Consider the following 19,397-nt stretch of genomic DNA (forward strand, 5'->3'; position numbering starts at 1 on the left):
TGGAGTTGATATTGTCTATTTGATCGAATATTCTGCTAAGAATTATGCTCTTGAATATTTTCATGACAGTTGACATTAGAAATATTCCTCTCCAGTTGCTATATTTCTTCTTATCGCTTTTTTAGGTATTTTCATAATAACTGATTATTGCCACTCCATAGGTGTATAGTTTCTTCTATTCATACTCGTCTGAATATTGGCGCAAAAGGCTGCTAAGGGTTTCGCGATCAGCTTTAAAACATTCTGATGATTTCAGTTTTAAAATTGCTTACAATAACCATCCTACATTTCTCAAGCCGTATCGTCGGCACACTTTGCCGAAGAAACTGGTGACCATTTGCTTTGAAGTGCTTCTTACATGAACAACTTTCGTCTGATTTGGCTCGCTTTCGAAGACTTAAACAGCCGACTCCTGCTTTGTTTCGGGCTCCTAAGCATATATCCAAGATTCGTCGTCTGTGACGATCTTTTAAACGTCGTTTGAATCACAACGATCGTTTTTATTTACAATTCCTTTGCACCAATCCACAAATGCCTCTTTTTGAGGGATTATACAATTTTTCTGGATCTAACTAGAAAAATTCATTTTTGCAGCCAGGTATCCATGCAATATCAAATGTTAGTTGGTGGAATAAATGCCTAAGGTTGCCCCACCTTACGGTATTTAACATGGCGACCTGGCATTATCTATTCGCGCATGGCTTAATTTTATTCTGGCACAACGGCCGATTTTGGCGACCCTCACGACCTTTGTTTTTTGGCTAGTGTCAGCCACGATTGAATTCATTAAACCAGTTTTTCATAGTGCTATAGGTTGACACTTTATAAACATACTAAGATTTAATTTGATCGATGCACTCCGTCGTGATTATCCACGTCGAAAGTTGTGGAAACTTATCGGACTAAAATGTTCAGAAGTAAAATCCATTTTTTGCAATGTGATTTTTTAAGTCGCTGTAAACAACACATCGCAATGTCGCATGACGAACTGTCCTGTAGTGCGATTCTCTAACACATTTTTGAGTTACCGACAAAAAAATCGGTATAATTAAAATGCTTATAAATTCGGTAATTAACGATATTTTTCGGTAAGTTAGCTACCAAAAGAAAGTAGTCGTAGAGATCTACCGATAGTAACAGTGTTGTCAACTTTTATTTGAAGTTTTCATTCATAATTTTGCGTTCTAATTTAACGACATTTCTCCGTAACACAAAAAATTGCTTATAGAATCGCACTGCTGAGTACGTATAGGCTAAAAACTGTCCAACATTTTTTTTTTAAATGGCGCCTGGCAATACGCTGTTATCCTAGACCAGATAGTTTTCGTGCAGCCCTCGTACAAATATAAAAAAGAATAAAATTATTAATTTACTCCTAGTAATCAAAGTTGTTATGAAACAAACTGAAATGGATTCTTTTGACTGTGACACACTGTACCTTAAACAAGTGGTATCGTAATATGGGGCCCATTTTCAATACAAATACAATCCACCTACTTTAATCCGTTCGGAGTTTTCACACATCGAAAGACTAATCAAGAATCAAAGATTTCCCATTATAAAACCTCGTGTATCATCAGTCATATCAAGACTCGCATCAGTCCAAACACTTTATTTATCTACGCTATCTAGATAAACAACATGGTACAAATGGCACGAAAAATAGTCCGCACCCAAACAGATTTTGCATCCCTTATATCCAACCAAAGCAAAAATTCCAATTGAATTCAATGAGAAACACGCGATGAGTGTTGGTTGGTTCATTCATTCGAGTTTTAACCGTGTTCGAGGTAACATCGTGTCGACGGATAAGTGAAAAAGTAACGCGAATTTGCTCTCTTGTGGGAATTTTGAAAACACTGAGAGGAACTCTCTCGCCGGAGAGACGAAAGACAAAAACAAAAGAAAGAAAAAAACCCAATGTTTGTCGGTACGCCGCGTGTGTTTGTGTGAATCTCATTGTGAGTTAAACAAGTGGAAAAGGAAAAATTATAGAAAAAAATTAAAGTCAGATGTGTGTATGTATGGATACATACATACATGGATAAAGTTGGAAACGACCAAAAAAGAAGAAGAAAAAGGTATACAAAAGAAACAACAACAAACAAATATAAATAAATACGGAAACAAGAAATAAAGAAGAAAAGTGCAATAAATACACACACAAACATACAATTTTGTATAGGAAAAGTGTGTGCGTCCAACGAAAAAAAATAACAGAAAGGAAGGTGTACTACCAAATTAAAAAAATGCTGGTCAATGAAATGGCATAAATAAAAAGGTTATAATATAAAAATTAAAAATAAAAGATTTCACAAAAGTAAAAAAAAACATGTTGCTAAAAAATCCAAGGGAGTCTGGGCTAATTGGATACTTAACACCCGCTCCCACCCATCGAGTATCAGTGTGTGCGTGCATCATTATTTGTCTGTTCAATTTTCTTTGTGAGAGCGGTATTTTTGCATTTTTTGTGTTTCTTTTGTTGTTGTACTAATAAAAGAAAGTATTTTGCCGTCTGGAGTTGTTGCTGTCCGTCTACCCACTCACTGTTGTCGGTTTGTTTACCATGCGTGCGTCTTTCGTTTTTTTCTGGTATAAAAATCTGTCTGTCGGTTTGACTTTTTTGGATTTAACTCTCATTGCCGCCTGTTTTTTTTTTTTTTTTTTTTTTTTTTTTTTGACGCGTCGCATACCTTTGCATTGTAGCTTTCATGTTTGTCGGGTTCGTGTTGCTGCCATACGGTTTATTTCTCAAAATAACAAAACTCCAACTCTCACATACTCCACCAATACCAACAACAATAAAAACGTGCAGTTGAGAGCTGAAGTGATGCTGCTCTTTCATCTTTGCTCCCAAAGAAACGTCAACGGCGCCTTTTAATGTTAATTTTTGTTATGAAAATGGAAAACGAAAAGGAAAACAAGCCATCAACTAACTAAGGGTTACTTATGAGAAGGATTTTCTTTTTGTGTGTACGTAAAAGGATTTTCCGGGAAATTTTCACCTGTGTGTTTTGTTAACTAAAATAACAAAAATTAAAAAAAAAATGCCATACCAAAATGGTGGGAAACCAAAAAATTTGGATTTTTGAGCATTTTTTGGTATCCTAAAATCCGAAAAAAGAAATAAATTTCACCCAAAAACATAAGAACCGGTAAAAAGTGATCGCCAACAACAACAATTTGAATTTTGATTTCTTTTCATTAAATATGTTAAACACGTTTCTCACTGGATAACAAGATACAAAAAAAAAAAAAACATGCGAAGAAAACAACAAAACAAAATCCCCAAAAAATAATTTTAATTAAAAATGCCAAAAGTGTTTGTCCGACGAAAAAAAAACGCGTCAGTCACCATTTTTCAAACGTATATTCGAAAATGTTTTACAAAATAAAAAAAAATATTTCCAAATTAAAATGAAAAATATAAAATATTCAAAATGTGTATAAAATAAAAAAGAATTATAAAAAAATAAACCAATTGTACCTGTTTCATTGAGAATAAAGGGACAATTTTTAAGTCTGTAGAACATATTTAAAAGAATATCACAGTTTCACGAGAAAATGAGGCTAGACCAGAACAAAGTGTCGGTCCTTGTTGTCTGTAGTTTACGAGATATAACTTCCAAATTTTTGGAAACAGCTATGACATAGCTTTCGGAGCCTTTCTACGAAAAAGACAGATCTGAGATTGCAAATTGTGAGCACGCGCTATATTTCCTGCAAATAATAAATAATCAGTTGAATTTGCCTATGATTGTACAAAAACACAACAAGTCCTTAAAAGCATTTGGGGGGGACCTTTCACAAACAGTCGGGCTAATTATTCCACTGATATCATCGACGCAAGTATGGAGAATAAAATTATAGTGTCGTACAGGAATCACAAAGATTACCTGCAATAAAAATCGTAACTTGGGCTAATCCATTATACACCTCCCGCAGTATAACGGATTGGTAATTTTAGTTGGTCACCTTAGGATTTTGTCAGAGATTTTGGAACAGAATTTCAAGAAAGTGATAAATGCTCAATATACCAACTCTACGATAAGAGAAGACAAGTGGGAAGTTATGAAATCATTTACAGTAATACCCAAAGTCCTTTTTATGGATATATTGACGCTTTGTATAAAGGATACGAGATATTTCATATATGACAATAAATTTTACGAACAAAACAAAGGTATACCGATGGGTTCGCTTTGATCCCCAGTGATGGCAGATATTGTAATGGAAAAACTATTAGACTAAACAATATAGAAAATGCACAATAAACAGCAATCCTTACCAAATATGTTGATGATATATTTGAAATACTTAAGAACGATTACATCAGTGAAACACAAGACATCCTAAATTCATACAATTCACAAATAAAGTTCACGGTGGAAATTGAAAATGACAACAAATTACCCTATTTAATGAATGAATGAATTCCATTCAAACATTGACTGGTACCAAAAATCCACGGCCTCCGGGAGACTCATCAACAACGCATCAAAACACCCAAGAAGAACGATAATAATACTGCTTCGAACTTCATTAAAAGAGTTCTAAACATAAGCGACACGGAGTTCCACAACAATCACACAGATTCTAATCAAAAATAGTTTTCCGAACGATATCATAAATAATCTCATTAAACGTGCAATTAGAACCGACAACAATAAAACGCGAGATATGAACCAAAGGATATACAAACCTATGACATTTTATTCTGAAAGAATAAAACAGTTTTTCGCAACGGCAAAACTGCCGAAGTATTCAAAACCATCAGACATGAATGTGTCCTTTTTCCGTTCCTTTTCACAACTTGACGACATATTCCCAGCAATATGTTCGACGCCAAAGATGCCATTCAATCATGGGTGCAAGTGATCTGGCATGTCATCTTTTTAGTATCTTCATCGATGAATTTTATATGAGCGTGGACACCAAAAGATCATTTTTGGATTCAAAGCATGTCATTTGCACCAATGCTTTGACATGTCATTTTCACCAATGCTTTGGCATGTCATTTCCTCCAATGCTTTGGCTTGTCATTTTCATCAACCCTTTTAAAAACGTTGGTTGCGATTTCGAGTCTCCGACAATATCAAGATTACATGGGTTCAAATGCTGATGAAAAGATCGGATCTTTTATGACTTCCTTTGCATTGATTCAAATCCTAATGAAAAGATCGGATCTTTCACGACTTCGTTTGAACTAATGCAAAAGATGCCATGAAATCACGTCATTGTACGGAACCCCTTCCTTCAATTTTAGCTGGGTTGTTATATTCAATTGACCAAAACAAAGGCATCCAATCAAACACTTAAATAGTGTTAAACCAAAAAATACTCCCAATTAAAAACAGGGAAACTGGGTAAAAGCAGAACTCTGTGCAAATCACATTGAGGATATATTTAAACAATTAGATAAGTGCACAAGAAAAGTCAAAACTGATCCCAAAAAATCATTCTTATAAGATCGATTTGGTCACGATTGGTGAACTAAACTTTAATATGCAAAGACCTGTTAAGTAGCAAATCACCGGGATATGATCTTATAACATTGATTAACAAGATGAGCACTCGCCTTTACGTTTTCGTACGATTCACCATACAAATTCTCTTTTCGTCTTCACCATTTTAACAGCAAAAGTAATCAAGAAATTAACTGAAAAAGCTTTGAGAATATTGTTTATTATTATTAATGTTTGCTTCAGATTGATAACAATCGATCAGAAAATATAACCGATGTGAATGCTGATATCACTGGAACCCTAATTACCAGATCTGAGGTGGAACCAGATCTAATGTCTCTAACAGACAAGAAAACAACAGGGATCGACGAAATTCCTCCAGAAATACTGAAACTAGTTGATGGAACAATATGATATTGATAGTGGAATTATGTAGTCATAGCAAACAACTTCTAGTATGCAGTTTTTGAAAGTACATATTTAGACTACAAAAACCCAAGTAGGGTTTGTCCTGTCAGATCCAGTTCGGATTTTATGGCCTCATCTAAACCGGGCTAAATCTATACTTTTTTGAATTTTTCAGGTCTTTATCTCAGAAACGAATAGGAATTTGGCCTTGCTGTCTTTAGCAATATTGTAGCCCTAAATTAGTAGAACTTATCTTTTGAAAAAACACATTAGAAAAACTACATCTAGGGCATCAAAATCTATAAAATATAGAAAATTTTACATAATTGCTGAAATTCTGGTCAGTATCGGCTAAACTATTGACAGTTGAACCAAGTAACCTTTTGCAAAAATATTCCAAATAAAGTTCTCAACAATTTTTAGAACAGCGGTATTTTGTATCATATATTTTACAACACGTATTTCAAACACAGTTCACACCAAGAGTTTATTCCCGCATTTCGGATTTCACTACATTATTGACATTTTTATTAAATCGTCCTGGAAAAATTTACTGAAAACAACGGCATAGAGGCATTTTACAACAATGACATGTTCTGAAGAGTTGTGTATTATATTCCAGGGAATATTTTTCCAAAAGAAAATATTCAGAAAAAATTAACGGTTTTGGAGATACGGTGCGAAATGTATAAAAATTGTGGAATTTTTGCATATGTTTTGAAATTTGATTCAATTAATGTAGTTTTTCGAGTTCATTACTTCTTCAAATATTTTATTCTTGTCCTTATCTACAAATTTGCTTCAGAGGTCAGAAGAAGATTCGCATTGGTTTCAGAGATATAGCCCCGAATTTCTTTAAAAACACAATATTTAACCATGTTTAGATGGGTCCATAAAATCCGAGCTGGATCTGACACAACAAAACCCAACTAGGGTTTCTTGTCGTTTGGGTCTGTACTTTCAAAAAATCCTCAGTTCGAATTGTTTGCACAAGATCACCTTAAAAATGTTGCGCAGTGTAATACAATTCAATATCCATATGATTGGCAAATTTCAACCTTTACCATACCTAAAAATCGATTGCAAAAAAGTGTTATGACTACAGACTTATAGCTTGATGTGCCACACTTTAAAATTGTTTCCTAGAATTATCCATAAACTGATATATACTAAATGTGAAGCTGCTATGGGAGACTCTTAAATCGGTTTCATAAAGGGTGTGTATACACGAGAAGCCCTTCTTTGCATTGAAGTACTTGTTCAGAAGGACGTTTTCAGATTTTTTATTAACTATGAAAATGCGACGATTCTGAGAGACACCGGTATTGAAGAAAAGCAAAGTAAGATGGATACAGAATCCGTACTGGAATCAAAAAGCCCGGATAGAAGTAAATAGAGAACTGACTGATGAAATATCAGTATATAAGGGGATCACCACTAATATTCAGTATACACTCACAAAAGATATTTCATAAATCGATTGAAACTGAACGAATAGGTATAAACGCCCAGCAAAATTTGAAGGAAGGAGTTCTATGCGATGACGTGATTTCATGACATATTTTGCATTGGTTCATAGCAAGTAATGAAAGATCCGATCTTTTCATTAGCATTTAAACCCATGCAAAGGCAGTCGTGAAAGATCCGATCTTTTCATCAGCATTTAAATCATTTGTACAGATCACTATAAACAAACAAGTCGATTTGTACATCCCTAGAAGTAGCGACATCAAAACAAAAGAGTATACATTTCCAAAATTTGTGTTATAAAATTACAAATAAAATGTAGGTTCACGAACTAGAAATTCTTAAAGGAGTGCTGTTGGAGTCCATACCGAAATCTGAACTGGTGATGAGAAGATAATAGAAAAGCTTTTGTAAGATGAAACAAAATCAGTGGCTGAGAGTGGACGAAGTAAACTCTGTTGCGGTGCAGCGGCGGTGATTAAATTGAAATTTTGGGTGTAAACTTTATGCTGATAAATTAGTTCTAGTTATTTCATGAATTAGTTTGAACTAATAAATAGTTTGGTTTCTCATGAAAATCATATTTCAATACAGAATTTTCAATTTTCCAAACAAGACATGAAAATGTCATGCCAAAGGGTTGGTGAAAATGACATGTTAAAGCATTGGTCAAAATGACATGCTTAGGATCAGCAATGGATGTCATCTTAAGATCCGAAAATGAATGTCATCTTATGGCGGTCACGCTCATATAAAATTCATGAGTGAAAATGCTAAAAAGATGACATGCCAGATCACTTGCACTCATGATTCAATGGCATCCTTGGCATCGAACATTTTGCTGGGGGTGTATGGAGCACTAATAATGCTGATGATACTAATAGCTGGAAGCGTACCAGGACTGCAAAAACTATTAGATAGACTTACATACATAACTGAGTTATATGGTCTCAAAATAAATATAAATAAGACAAAATATGTATATGATAATCAGCAGAAAGGACCCAAATTACACCACAACGCTCAAAATAAAAGATCATAGAAACGAACGGGTTAAAAACTTTACTTAATTGGGATTTTTTTTTGAACGAGCAATGGGACATATCAAAAGAAATTAGACGTCGTATGGAGTTGGCCAGAGGTGTTTTCTAAAAGTATAAGAAAGTACTTATTAACCATGGTTTGAGTTTCTCGACAAAGACCAGATTGTTACATTTGGTCCACATTGTTATATGCAGTAGAGGCGTGGACAATAAAAAATTTCGATCAGAAAAACGTGAAGCCAACGAAATATGGGTATATCGTCACATTATGAAAATACCTGAGACTACCCGGGTCACAAATCATGAAATCTGGGTCGACAACTTTTAAATCTGTCAAAAACCATAAAATTGCATACGTAAGATATCTTATGAGGAACGATAAGTACAAATTTCTCCAAACCATTTTTAAAAGCAATATTGAAGGAAAACGAGACAAGGCTGATAAGAGATATCTCGGATGAAAAACTGTCAGGAGTGATGAAAGAAATTTAACAAACGCTGCAAGAAATAGGGAACTAATCGCACCAATATATCATAATTAAATATTGTCAAAATAGTCTGGGTTAAACGCCTGTTAAACTATTCACTTATAACATGTTTAAGAGCATTATCTCGATTTATTTGACATATATTGTATGAAAATGACAACTTAAATCGACTGGATTTGCTAAATCCACCATAGTCTAAACGTACTATTAATCCCATTGTTGCCGTTTTAATAATTTAAAACAACTAATTTATTATTGGAGAAAGTTTGGCACTGTACGCCAAGGAGTGAGGCAGGGAAGACTGGTTTCGATCCTCGCCACAGGACCTCATCAGTTCCCTTGTTTCTTGTCTGGCGATATTCTCCACCGAAGCTATTTTTTAATAACTTATTCAACAGAAAACTTGTTATACCTAAACATCAATCCTCAGCACGAAGCATAAGGGTGACCAAAGAAAAAACTTCAATGAGAAGATTTTCTTTGGCAACCTCACACAACCCCAACGAAGGTGTTTGCAAAACAAGACAAACCTTCTCCACTGTTATGTTTCGTTGAATTACAACGAAGGCCACATAACAATATTTTTGTTGGTCTGTTTATTACGGCCGCAACAAAACATACAAACCCTGCCAGTGCCTCTCAAAAAGAACATTGGTGGCGTTTTCTATTGGGATACATAGCTGTTGCAATTTTGTCTACTCAAAAATAGCCTGACTTAATCCCATTGTTGTTGTTTTAATATATTCAATATTCGAATTTGATCTATTTTTCGGAGAAATATATGCAAAGTTTGTATCAAATCGATTATGCCCTTCGTGGAGGAAGTTTGGAATTGTTCGCCAAGGGGTAAGGCAGGGAAAACTAGTTTTGATCATCGCCACAGCATCTCATCAGTTACCTTGTTTCTTGTTTGTAGATTTAGACCAAATCGTACACTCCATTCGGTTGTTATCTGGCGTCCCAGCCATTTTAGTTGGTGGACATAGGTAATTAAGGTAATTATCTGAAGAAGTATGCACCCCACAAAAATTATACCGCCGTAATTGGTAGTCCGAAATGATTACCTGCTGTAAAAATTATAAAACGATCCGAAAGCTGATCTTATGCTGCACTTTTTTAAAACATTTAGTAATTGTGCGTGGCATGTACACGAATGAGTGAACCGATATACTAAATGTTCGAATTTGATCTAGGTTTCGAAGAAATATATGCAAAGTTTGGACCACATCGCTTATGTCCTTCGTGTGTTATCGTGCACACCATTTTAGCAATCGATTTTCTGCGGTTATGAAAAAGTCGAAAGTCGAGTTTTAAACAACTGAAATAATCGCAAGACCGAAAAATCGCATTTTTAGTTTTAGACAGAAATCGAAAAATAGATTTTAGCTTTCCATTACCTATCCCTAATAGGTAATGGAAAGCAATAATGATTTCAACTGTCAGTTCCTTTGCGTATACGTCAAATGAAAACTCATCTGAAATCCATTGGATTTCATTTGACGTTTAAGCAATGGGATTGACAGTTGAAATCGAGTGGATTTGGTAAATGTAAACCAAGCATAAAACCGCCAAGTCAACAATAGGCTTGTTCGATAACTTCGCAAGTAAAAAGTGTTTGCAAGTTCTTGCAAGTATTTGCAACTACTTCTCATTTCTTTTTTACTGAAAAAGTTTGTTATAGAACAGTATTTTGTAAAAGTTTGTACAAACTTTTGGGTTATCGAACAGACCTAATCTATGAGCAAACTCGAACATCGATCACAAGATAATCGATTATGCAATTTTCCCTCCAGACAAAAGTCGACTACGATTTTCAGACTTTTGATTGCAAAAAGTCAATTAATCAAAAGTCGACTTACCTATCCCTACATAGGATTGATTAATTCTGTGTGATCCTTTCACTTGATGCATTCCACTAAGGAAGGGTTTAATTATAATACTTTGCGCCTTTTAAATATATTAAAACTCAATTCTTCGTGAAACTGTGTATGTATGAAATTAAATATTATTATTAAATAAATATAAAACCTCCATAAATAATACAAAAATAAATAAAGTGAAGTGTTCCAAATAAAAATACAGAAATATACAATTTTCGTATTAAAAACGTTCCAGCTAAAAACAACTCAATGACAAATCAATCTGCACTAAATAAATTAAATATCTTAACTCTGATAAACAATTTGTTTAACGCATTTTTATTGGAAATTCCACCTAAAAAAACTTGTTTTGTTATGATTTGATTCGAACCTTTACGTCAACCAGTTTTAAACCTTTTTTGTGCCACCCAGCGCTGTATTTTATTTTTGGCATTCATTTGTGTATTTGCCTAAACAAATATAAAATCAGCAAAAAATTTGCCAACAATAAATCAAATGTAGACAGAAAGTTATACATATTTACCATGACTACTAGATAGTTAATGGGAGTTTTAGTGAAAAGTGAAAGATCAGTAAAGTACTTTGTTTTTGTTATAGAAAAAATTCCATTAAATTTCATTTCATTAACGATCTCTTTTTTATCTTCCTCATGTGATCACAATTTTACTCTCATTAATATTTTGTGTGTTTTTTCTCGTTTGTTGATTTTGTTTTATTCGGAGTAGGTATTGAAAGAAAAAGATCACAAACCTCCATTAGCCGTTTAAGTTTTTTCTCAAGTTCCCTATTCACATAGCAGTGTAGTAAAGGTATACACGTTTCGGGCATTTGGGTTTAACGTTCTGTGTTTTGTTGTTCGTCGATATTATGATGGTGAGTTTTGTTTTAAGTGGGATATTTTTAGTTAGGGTTACCAGATTAATTTTTGAATCAACAAAAATAAATACAAATTGGGTTACAATAGCGAACATAAATTCGTATATACATTTATCAAATGACTTACATATAAATGGTAGTTTCCTTCGTCTACCCACTAAAATCGTACCTGATAATCGGACCTGGATGTGTTGGACTTCGATAGACACCAAAATTTTCAATAACTATTTGTTCTTTATAGCTCAACTCGAAAAAGGAATATTTGAAAATTAGATTTAATTCAGTGCTTACTATTCATGTATGTGTAAATTGGAAAGAGCTCCGTTCCAGTACTTTTTTAATGGTAAAAGTGACAAAAGAGCAAACCGTCGAAAATGAGTTCAACATACACATTTTTCCAAAATGTACGGGAACGGAAAAATTGTAGAAAAAAAGTCAAAAAACTGGAATAAATGTCAAAGTCGTGTGAGCCAATGAGAAGCCCGCAAGCATGTTGCTCGCCCAAATTTGTCGTGTAAAAAGCTATTCAGCGCCATTTTTGTTCAAAGAGAAGTGAACATTTTGCAACTTTGTTGGTGTACGGGAACGCCTTTGCAAAGTGTGTTAAATGTGTAAAAACTTTTTAATTCTGGAACGAAGCTTAGGTTTTAGCAAAGATGCGCCGTCAACAGAGTAATGTTAAGGAATTAACTGAGCCAAAATTGAAATTTAATGACATAATTTAATTTAAGAGTGAAACTATAAAATATAAACTTAAAAATTATTATACACGTATGCATTTCTCACAAAAGTACCCACCACCAAATCTGTAAGTGTGTTTTTCTTTGGATACACCGCCCAACAAACGTATGGTGTGGGTCGACGGAACATTTTTTTGTAGAAAGGGCATCAAAAATCCATCCAGCCATGTATTTCAGAAAGTTCTACATAATCAGATTCTGGGAAAAAAATAATATTTTTTATATACCCACAACCAAAGTTGCTAAAGGGTAATTACTTTGGGACTAGATGGTCTTTCGTTGCCCTTTTCAGAAAAAAAATATCCCGTTTATCCACCCCTCACCGTTGCTGGGCGGGCTTTCCAAAGTAATTACCTTTTAACAGCAGGTAGCGGGTATATAAAATATTTTTTTTACCAAAATCGAGATGGAGTTGATTTAGATCTGTCAGTCCGTCTGTCCGGCTGGTACCCAAAAGTTGCAAAAACTCATCTGTTACAAAAAATCGCAGATACGAATAGAGCATCCGATTTGGCCTATCGGGCCACTCCTACTGGTGCCTCTCACACAAAATAAAGGCATCCATCCATCGCATACTCCACACGAATATTGTTGTCGTAGCAGCATTGGTTTGATGCTGGGTTGGCAGACGCTGGCCGAAACGCTTTTGATTTCGGGTCAATTCTGTACAAAGAACCCGATGCAGTGGCATTGTAAATATAGTTGTCGGGTAAATCAAGTGCCAACAAGCCAGAGACTAATATAGCCTCAGGTCCTGTTATAAGTGTGGTGGAAATCCCCACACTATACACAGAAAATTTTTTTAGCCATTTGATAAAAAATTTAAAGATTCAATCAAAAATTTATCGACTTTCCCGCGATAAAAAATTGTATTATTGACAAAATTCGATAAAATTATTTGATCACAAAATAAAAATACAGCTGATGAAATATTTCACATATTGACAAAAATATTTATCAAAATATTCCACAAATTCTATTTCTCAATATAAAAAATCGATAAATATTTTAGTCAATATGTGAAATATTTTATCAGTTGTATTTTTACTTTGTGATCAAATAATTTGATCAATTTTCGTCAATATGATAATTTTTTTTCACCGGATTTTTTTCTGTGAAGTAAAAATACAACTGATAAAATATTTCACATATTGACAAACATATTTATTAAAATATTCCACATATTCCATTTTATCAGTTCAATATAAAAAATCGATAAATATTTTAGTCAATATGTGAAATATTTTATCAGTTGTATTTTTACTTTGTGATCAAATAATTTTATCGAATTTCGTCAATATGATCACATCACCACGTCACATCCATTTCTTCGTATTCTTCAGAGCGTAAATTCCCATCAGTACATAATAATCGAGTGTTGCTCGAATATCGAAAGAAGTCCAACTTGTGGACATCGTAATATTTTTCTCAAACTTCCAACTTGGGGTACTTACCCTGCTAAAGTTCAAAATTGTCTGCAGTTTAAGGGCTGTTCGAAGATTGTTTTGGAATTTGCATCGAAGGTAGTCATTGTTTTTCTGATTACAACGATATAACTTTTTTCCTGCGAAAGCTCATGCCATGCTGACCCCAAAAAAACTTTAAAAATCTTACGGTGAGCAAACTAAAATTGCTGGAGTGCACAATAACTATTGTAAGGAGTGACTGACATTGGTCCAACGCCTGGACAACGAAATACTTCTCTTAAACTTAAATCAAGTTTAACGGTGTACTATCGGACAACATCTTCGGGCAATTTAGCTAAAGATTGTTTTGAAATTTTCATTGAAAGCAATCCTTGTGTTTCTGAATACGATATTACTTTTTTCGTGGGCTAAGATAGGGGACTATATATTACCTTCAGGATACTCCTCCCGAAAGTTCAACACTTCTGCACTTAAATTCACTTTAAGGACAATTCTCGGATCGTGTTAAAATTTCAATATCGTGTGGTCGTGATCATGACTGCAACATTATATTTTATGCTGGAGGAAGCCACTACTTCCTGAGATGTATATATATATATATATATATATATATATATATATCCTTTATTTATAAAATGTTACAGAGTTTAAAATAAACTTGTAAATTATATAAAAGTTCACGAGGAACATAGGGCGTCTACAAATTCTCTCCATCTTTGTCGATCCTCAGCTAGAGTTTTGCTTGGTTCCAGGAAAGATTGCAAGAGAGACATTCCTTCTTCACAACACGGATCCATGTATTTCGAGGCCTGCTAGGATTTGGATGGCCTTGTGGGTTCCAATCTAGAGCTTGTCTTGAGATTTCACTAGGAGGTTTCCTCAAAATGTGCCCAATCCATGTCCATTTGCGTCTACGGATTTCATGTTCTATTGGATTGCAGTTCGCCATCACGTAAAGTTGCTCATTAGTTACCCAGTTAGGCCAAAAAAATTCGCAGGATTTGTTTCAGGCATCTATTGTAAAAGGCTTGAATCTTTTTAAGAGAGACATGTGTTGTACTCCATGCACTGCAACCATACAAAAGGACAGATTTTACACAGCTATTGAAAATGTTGAGCTTTGTTTTTGTTGATATGTTGTTTGCTCTCCAGATTTTGTGTAGAGAGTGGAAAGGTGTCCGTGCTTTTTTGATTCTGTCGGTAATATCGGCATTTGAACCTCCGTCTTTGCAAATTGTGCTTCCTAGGTAAGAGAAGCGGTCGACATCTTCGCTACGCTGCCCATGGAGCGATAGCTGAGCTGTGTTATTAGAACCGATCCGCAATAGTTTGGTTTTCTTCGCAAAAGCTGACAGTCGCTCTAACTTTTGTTCGATATCGGAGAAGCGATGTGCAAAAAGGCAGATGTCGTCAGCGTAGTCGATGTCATGAAGAAAGTCGTTTACGGACCAACGTATTCCCAGTGGAGCCTTGATGTTGGTTTGTTAGAGTACACAATCCAGTAGTAGGAGAAACAGTGTGGGCGAAAGGACACATCCTTGCTTCATCCCTGAGTGTAGTTCGAAGGGTAGGTTTTTTTCTCGTTTAAAACGTACTCTGGATTTCTCATCTGTATATAATTCGCGAATGAGGCTTATAATTTTATCTTGGATTCCCTTGGAGCTCAGTGCATCCCATAGTGCTGGTCTGGATACTGTGTCGAAAGCTCGCTCAATGTCCACAAAAAGAAGGTCCTGAGATGTATGTAGGCCCCGATATGTTCCAATATTTAGGTCCACTTTTTCATACACCTTTTTTAGTGCGGTTGGTCCGCCACCATTAAATATATTGAAATCAGTTTTCAGCCATGATGGCCGGATAATGTGCCAAAGTCCTTAAAAATTACCGAAATCGGCAGGTACCGTTCTATGGAGGAATATTAAAACGTGGACCTGTACCGAACGTTCTTTGCGAGAATGTTTTTACCCCTGCACCGAATTTAAGCCTTTTCGGTAGAATGATGCGACTAAAACCTTCAAAATATCGAAAATCTGGCGGATTCAATTATATATCAAAACGGACCCGTAGACAATATACTCAGGAATGTTTATACCCCCTGTCAAGACATATGTAGAATTTTAGTTATTTCGGATAGATAATGTCGGGTGCCACCGTAGAAGGTTGTGGGTTCCAGGCCAGGCAACATCAAATTTTCAACGGTGGCAAAATACACCTCAGTAATGACATTTCTTTAGTATTTCAGTAATGTAAAACTTCTTTTTAAATGGTGTCCTAAGACATGCTGTTCGGACTCTCGGCGACAAACAGTAGGTCCCATATCATTGAGCTAATATGAATCGGGGTGCACTCATAGATAGGAGAGAAGTCTCAATTGTCCCGTCTGGAATGTTTGTGCAACAATTATTATATAATTATATTATGTGGCTATAACCTCCAAAATTCCCGAAATCGGGAGATACGAAATATGGGGACTATATCAAAACGTGGACTTGCGCCAAAACGTTTATGAGAGAATGCTTTGTAGGTCCAACGAAGAGTGAATTTCAAATTTTAGCCATTTCGGCGATAATTGGGAAGTAGCATTTTCTAACGGACCTATAAAGACAAATATCCGCAGGATATGAATAATGTGGCTAAAGCTTCAAAATACAGAAAATCGGAAGGTATCGTTCTATGGGGGCTATATCAAAAAATCGTATGATGGAGCGTAGAGATGGTCCCCTGATACCAACCCAACAAAACTCCTAAAAATTTACAAAGGAAACATCCGAAACTTCTTTTCTCACCTCCGAAAATGCTATTTATTATTCTCTAACTCATTTTTTGAGTTACCGACAAAAATCGTTAAAATTAAAACGCAAAATTATGAATGAAAATTTTAAATAAAAGTTGACAACAGTCTTACTATCGGTAGAACATTACGACTATTTTTTTTTATTCATCGCTAACTTATCACAAAGACATAAATACAACTAAGACTAGACAAAATGCATGCAACAAAAAAATGTTTACGAAACTTTGTATAGAAACATTACCCATAACAGGTTGCAGTTAATTCAAAATCGCAACCAAGGAGGAACATTTCATGTAATGGTATCAGAAACGAAATTTATGAATTCAAGGATCTATTCAAGAATAATTCTATGTCAATTGGATCGGTAAATTCGGTTAAATACGTAAAAATGTATAAAAGAATAAAATGTTATATCACCATATCGTGATATAACATTATGTTAAATTCAAAAGCCATTCACTGAAAAATGATAGCAAAAAAAATGTCTTATCTTGTTGTATTTATGTCTTTGCTTATCAAAACTATCGTTAATTACCGAAAAAGCTGCCTTAGTATTTGTAATAAAGCATTGAAAAATAGGGTTATACCCCGTTTATATATAACAGGATTTAACAAACCGACTGGGTTTTAAATGTCAATTCCATTGCTTATATTTCAAATAAATCCTTATAAAGAAGGTTAACCCGGCAAAAAGCTCTAATATAAACAGCATATTACCAGCCAAGTTGGACTATAGGAAAGGTTTGGAATTAAATGACTAACATTAAAATAAAATAAATAATTCGAATATAAAAAATTTCGAATGATTTGTGATATAAATGCTAGTTTCCAAGCTTAGCCTTCGTCCACCCACTAAAAACACCATTCAATATGCCTGATAATCGGCCTAACCACCCGTGAAACGTAGCATTGTGGTTGAATGTGTGGGGCTTCGGTGAATTCCTTATTTTTCAATGTACCTCTTAGGTCAAAATAGCTCAAGTCGAAAGAGAATTAATTCAAATATCACTCTAAAAATGACCTTCGCCTTAATAAGGCGATTTTTGTCGGTAACTCAAAAATGTGTTAGAGAATCGCACAGTGGTTCCGCCCGTGGACAAAAATCGAAAAATTTATGGCTACAAATTTTATTGCGATTGAAATAAATATTCTCTAAAAATATAAAATTTTTAACATCCCGTATTAGTTTTGTAAATTTACAGCGGTTATACGCCAAGTTGTAAAATGTGGGTAAAATCGTCAAAATTTCGAAAATCGGTAGGTACGTATGGGGCTATACCTAAACGTAGACCGATATTGACCATTTTTTGCATGGAATTTTTTGATATTGACCATTTTTTGCAGAACTCAAAATGCCAAATTACAGCCAAATAAGTTGGAAAATTTCGCCAAAATTGTCAAAATACCGAAGATCTGAGGGTATATTTATATGGGGGTAGGTATAGCGTGCACCTATATTGAATTTTTTATTTGCGAGGAGGTAGTTTATTCGCACAAAATGCAAAATAGCATCCAAATCGGTTGGAAAATTTTGCCAAAGTCGTCAAAATACCAAAAATCGGGCGGTACCTTTCAATGGGAGCTATACCCAAATATGGATCTACATCATGGGTGACCAAGAAGAGAACAGGAAAAAATGTAAATGTATTAAAAATATTGGCAACTTGTAAAAGTGTGTTAGTAAGTTTGTATGCACGCAAGCTACAGAACAAAAACAAATCTGTGTGAGAATTCGTGTCGTATGTGTGTATATTGCCGAAAAACTTCGGCCGTGCGTGATCACCTATGATCTACATCCACTAAAAATGTTTTTTATCTTTTGGCTTGTTATAAACCTCGATTAGAACTATTTTTGGCACTCTTTTCCATGTAAGTGGGACCACTGTGCTGCTGTGGGATTCTGTAACTTTTTTGCAGTTACCGACAAAAATCGCTCAAATTAAAACGCAAAATTACTAATGAATAGTGGAAATAAAAGTTGACAAGACTTGTAATGTCGGTAGGTGTTAGCGACAACTTTATTTTGGTCGGTAACATACCGTTAACTTTCGTAAATTATTGAAATTATAAACAAATAATTATTTCCAGTTATCGATAATTGTCGCTAATTCTGTCGTTAATTAGTTTATAGTTCATTTAGGTCCACCACTCCTGTTTAGCTGTCGACAAAGTCGACTGAATCTCTGTTACAACCTTGGCAACCCTATGACAGAATGGCTGTTGTAAAAGGTTCGCTGCTGGTGGTTTAGTAAACAAATCATTGCAAAACAAGTTTAATTCTCATTTCATTAATCTCTTGTCAGAGTCGAAGATCACAACCTTAATAGATGATTTGCATACCTTCTCTTTCTCTCTTTACAGTTATCCACCCATCTATGACGGCACAACTCTCCAAAAAACAACAAAAACATTTTTGTAAAAATGTTTGACATATCATTGCAATTTTGACAAAACGTATTTTTAAACTACAACAACAATCAACAACCATAAACTTCCAAAAAATCATGACCAATTTATCAAAAACTTAACAAGAAAAAACTTAGTTTTTAATCAACCAAACAAAGCTCCAAATTACACAGAGTTGCTCTCTCTACATCTGTTTCTCAGTCTCAGTCAGTCTTCAATCAACTCCCCAAAAAATTATTCATAACAATAAGACAACAAGAAAAGCAGCAGCAATAAGAAAAAATACGAAAATACGCACAACTACTATTTGCGGTGGGGTCTGTCTTTTTAACTCTCCTCGCCGTTTCTGTATTACATTCAAACCAGTTTGTTGTAAGCTGTATCTCTCGCAACTTTGCCTGTC

The 19,397-nt window shown here is 34.6% G+C and overlaps 1 long non-coding RNA gene across 1 annotated transcript; it reads left to right on the forward strand.

Annotated features, from left to right (window-relative positions):
* The first annotated feature begins 1,723 nt into the window (after positions 1 to 1,723).
* On the forward strand, positions 1,724 to 18,996 carry LOC141398586 (uncharacterized). Its single transcript, XR_012411668.1, has 2 exons — positions 1,724 to 2,081; positions 18,950 to 18,996. It is a non-coding gene; the product is annotated as an uncharacterized lncRNA (long non-coding RNA).
* Positions 18,997 to 19,397: the final 401 nt, after the last annotated feature.

The sequence above is a fragment of the Musca autumnalis genome, unplaced genomic scaffold (genome assembly GCF_047663935.1).
Source record: "Musca autumnalis isolate F117 unplaced genomic scaffold, ASM4766393v1 scaffold_3, whole genome shotgun sequence".
Lineage (NCBI taxonomy): Eukaryota > Metazoa > Arthropoda > Insecta > Diptera > Muscidae > Musca > Musca autumnalis.